Source organism: Cryptomeria japonica, unplaced genomic scaffold (genome assembly GCF_030272615.1).
Source record: "Cryptomeria japonica unplaced genomic scaffold, Sugi_1.0 HiC_scaffold_90, whole genome shotgun sequence".
In the NCBI taxonomy this organism is placed as follows: Eukaryota; Viridiplantae; Streptophyta; class Pinopsida; order Cupressales; family Cupressaceae; genus Cryptomeria; species Cryptomeria japonica.
In genome coordinates, this window is record NW_026728912.1 from 205,484 (window position 1) to 210,000 (window position 4,517).

The following is a 4,517-nucleotide window of genomic DNA, read 5'->3' on the forward strand; positions in this document are numbered from 1 at the left end:
TCGCCGCATCCCTCGCCTCGCACCCCGATTGCTATGCGGTGAGGCTCCTCGGCCGCCTTGGAACTATCTGTGTATCGGACGCGTCGCGGGATAAGGGGTTGTCACTGGTAGTCGCCCCAAGCGCGTCCGATGCTTCGACCATTCCGAGGCGGACCCGAAGCCTCTTCCGTCTAGCCGTTGGGTCCTTCTCGCCGCATCCTTCGCCTCGCACCCCGATTGCTATGCGGTGAGGCTCCTCGGCCGCCTCGGAACTATCTGTGTATCGGACGCGTCGCGGGATAAGGGGTTGTCACTGGTAGTCGCCCCAAGCGCGTCCGATGCTTGGACCATTCCGAGGCGGACCCGAAGCCTCTTCCGTCTAGCCGTTGGGTCCTTCTCGCCGCATCCCTCGCCTCGCACCCCGATTGCTATGCGGTGAGGCTCCTCGGCCGCCTTGGAACTATCTGTGTATCGGACGCGTCGCGGGATAAGGGGTTGTCACTGGTAGTCGCCCCAAGCGCGTCCGATGCTTGGACCATTCCGAGGCGGACCCGAAGCCTCTTCCGTCTAGCCGTTGGGTCCTTCTCGCCGCATCCCTCGCCTCGCACCCCGATTGCTATGCGGTGAGGCTCCTCGGCCGCCTTGGAACTATCTGTGTATCGGACGCGTCGCGGGATAAGGGGTTGTCACTGGTAGTCGCCCCAAGCGCGTCCGATGCTTGGACCATTCCGAGGCGGACCCGAAGCCTCTTCCGTCTAGCCGTTGGGTCCTTCTCGCCGCATCCCTCGCCTCGCACCCCGATTGCTATGCGGTGAGGCTCCTCGGCCGCCTTGGAACTATCTGTGTATCGGACGCGTCGCGGGATAAGGGGTTGTCACTGGTAGTCGCCCCAAGCGCGTCCGATGCTTGGACCATTCCGAGGCGGCCCCGAAGCCTCTTCCGTGTAGCCGTTGGGTCCTTCTCGCCGCATCCCTCGCCTCGCACCCCGATTGCTATGCGGTGAGGCTCCTCGGCCGCCTTGGAACTATCTGTGTATCGGACGCGTCGCGGGATAAGGGGTTGTCACTGGTAGTCGCCCCAAGCGCGTCCGATGCTTGGACCATTCCGAGGCGGCCCCGAAGCCTCTTCCGTGTAGCCGTTGGGTCCTTCTCGCCGCATCCCTCGCCTCGCACCCCGATTGCTATGCGGTGAGGCTCCTCGGCCGCCTTGGAACTATCTGTGTATCGGACGCGTCGCGGGATAAGGGGTTGTCACTGGTAGTCGCCCCAAGCGCGTCCGATGCTTGGACCATTCCGAGGCGGACCTGAAGCCTCTTCCCTCTAGCCGTTGGGGCTTTCTCGCCGCATCCCTCGCCTCGCACCCTGATTGCTATGCTGTGAGGCTCCTCGGCCGCCTTGGAACTATCTGTGTATCGGACGCATCGCGGGATAAGGGGTTGGCAGTGGTAGTCGCCCCAAGCGCATCCGATGCTTGGACCATTCCGAGGCGGCCCTGCAGCCTCTTCCGTCTAGCCGTTGGGGCCATCTCGCCGCATCCCCCACCTCGCACCACGATTGCTATGCGGTGAGGCTCCTTGGCCGCCTCGGAACTATCTGTGTATCGGACGCATCGCGGGATAAGGGGTTGTCACTGGTAGTCGCCCCAAGCGCGTCCGATGCTTGGACTATTCCGAGGCGGCCCTGCAGCCTCCTCCGTCTAGCCGTTGGGGCCATCTCGCTGCATCCCCCACCTCCTCGGCCGCCTCGGAACTATCTGTGTATCGAACGCATCGCGGGATAAGGGGTTGGCAGTGGTAGTCGCCCCAAGCGCGTCCGATGCTTGGACTATTCCGAGGCAGCCCTGCAGCCTCTTCCGTCTAGCCTTTGGGGCCATCTCGCCGCATCCCTCGCCTCGCACCCCGATTGCTATGCGGTGAGGCTCCTCGGCCGCCTGGGAACTATCTTCGTATCGGACGCATCGCGGGATAAGGGGTTGTCACTGGTAGTCGCCCCAAGCGCGTCCGATGCTTGGACTATTCCGAGGCGGCCCTGTGGCCTCTTCCGTCTAGCCGTTGGGGCCATCTCGCCGCATCCCCCACCTCGCACCCCGATTGCTATGCGGTGAGGCTCTTCGGCCGCCTTGGAACTATCTTCGTATCGGACGCATTGCGGGATAAGGGGTTGTCACTGGTAGTGGCCCCAAGCGCGTCCGATGCTTGGACTATTCCGAGGCGGCCCTGCAGCCTCTTCCGTCTAGCCGTTGGGGCCATCTCGCCGCATCCCCCACCTCGCACCCCGATTGCTATGCGGTGAGGCTCCTCGGCCGCCTTGGAACTATCTTCGTATCGGACGCATCGCGGGATAAGGGGTTGTCACTGGTAGTCGCCCCAAGCGCGTCCGATGCTTGGACTATTCCGACGCGGCCCTGTGGCCTCTTCCGTCTAGCCGTTGGGGCCATCTCGCCGCATCCCCCACCTCGCACCCCGATTGCTATGCGGTGAGGCTCCTCGGCCGCCTTGGAACCATCTTCGTATCGGACGCATCGCGGGATAGGGGGCTGTCACTGGTAGTCGCCCCAAGCGTGTCCGATGCTTGGACCATTCCTAGGCGGCCCTGAAGCCTCTTCCGTCTAGCCGTTGGGGCCTTCCCGCCCCATCCCTCGCCTCGCACCCCCGATTGCTATGCGGTGAGGCTCCTCGGCCGCCTTGGAACCATCTGTGTATCGGACGCATCGCGGGATAAGGGGTTGGCACTGGCAGTCGCCCCAAGCGCGTCCGATGCTTGGACCATTCCGAGGTGGCCCTGAAGCCTCTTCCGTCTAGCCGTTGGGGCCTTCCCGCCCCATCCCTCGCCTCGCACCCCGATTGATATGCGGTGAGGCTCCTCGGCCGCCTTGGAACTATCTGTGTATCGGACGCATCGCGGGATAAGGGGTTGGCACTGGTAGTCGTCCCAATCGCATCCGATGCTTGGACCATTCCGAGGCGGCCCTGCAGCCTCTTCCGTTTAGCCGTCGGGGCCTTCCCGCCGCATCCCTCGCCTCGCATCCCGATTCCTATGCGGTGAGTCTTCTCGGCCGCCGCGGAACTATACCTGTTATTGCTACTGCATCCTTCGGCTGGTAACCTCCTCTGCCGCCTTGGAACGTTCTCTTTGTCGGACGCGTCGCGGGATAAGGGGTTGGCACTGGTAGTCGCCCCAAGCGCGCCCGATGCATAGACCGCTCCGAGTCGACCTTGCTTTCAGCCTCTCACATGCATAGACCTCTCTGAGTCGACCCTGCAGCCTCTCACGTTTAGCCTTTGGAATCTCGCCTCACAACATGATTGCTATCCTTGATGCATCCCTTGCCTCGAGCCCTGATTGCTTTCTTGGCTGCATCCCTCCTCTCCTCACAGCCCGGTTGTCATCACTGCTTCATCCGTCGCTTCATGCATTCTGGCTGCTGGGCCCTTCCCACCGCACACCTCGATTGCTATCTCTTCTGCATCACACACCCCGATTGCTATCTCTGCTACATCCCTCGGCTCTCACTTCTGCATCCTTCGCCTCACACCTCGATTGCTATCAATGCTGCATCCGTAACCTCACACCCCGATTGCTATGCGGGGAGGCTCCTTGGCCGCCTTGGAAATTTCTGTGTGTCGGACGCACCGCGGGATAAGGGGTTGGCACTGGTAGTCGCCCCAAGTGCGCCCGATTCTTAGACCGCTTCGAGGTGACCTCGTAGCCTCTTTCGTCCAGGCTTCCTGCCTTCAACGCCCTTTTTACACCTCGATTGCTATGCGCGGGCTCGTTGGCGTCTATCACCTCTCTGCGAAGAGTGGCACGATGATTGTTGGGGTAAATCGTAGCAGTCCGATCTCTGGCCTTGGGCCATTGTGAGGGCTGATCGATTTCCTGTGCGCATCTCGTGTTCGCCCAGTAACAGACTCGACGACTTGTAATCGGTCTTGTTCCCGATTGTTCCTGGAGGTAGTCTTCGGAACTCTTGGATTTGACCTGTCACTCGAACTGTCCTCTTCCGAGGATGCTTGTGTGTGTGTGCTTGTGCCATTTCCTTGGCGGTATTAACGAGATATTAAAGAGCGGAGTGAGCGCCTCGCCCAGCTATGTTTGGGGCTCTCACTCCCTTACCCGGTGTGCGACCGCTTTGCACGTAGGTTGCGGAGCATCGCGACTCTTTCGATGTTTGGCGGTTGTCTTCCGGTGATGCGTTGGTCCCGAAGTGCACGTTACTAGCATTTCTGCCATTGTTCTCGATCTTTGGCACGTTCCTTCGTTGCAATTGGATATATATCTCCGTTTATACGCGCAGGCTTCTCCCGCCTATTCAGCGCTGTCCCACTCTCAGCACTCTCGTGGTCTCCTTGGCTTCTCTCTCCCGTGAGCGAGCTCTCTTCTCGAGTCTTTTCCATGTCCCATGGAGGTTGCCTTGCGAAATTCGGGCACACAAACGTGACCGGATAAGAGCGGAATTGCCTATGAGGAGAAGCTCACCTTAGGGAGCAGCAATGCCGAGTGTTTCGACAGAGGGTAGAGGGGGCGTTGTTTGGGCGG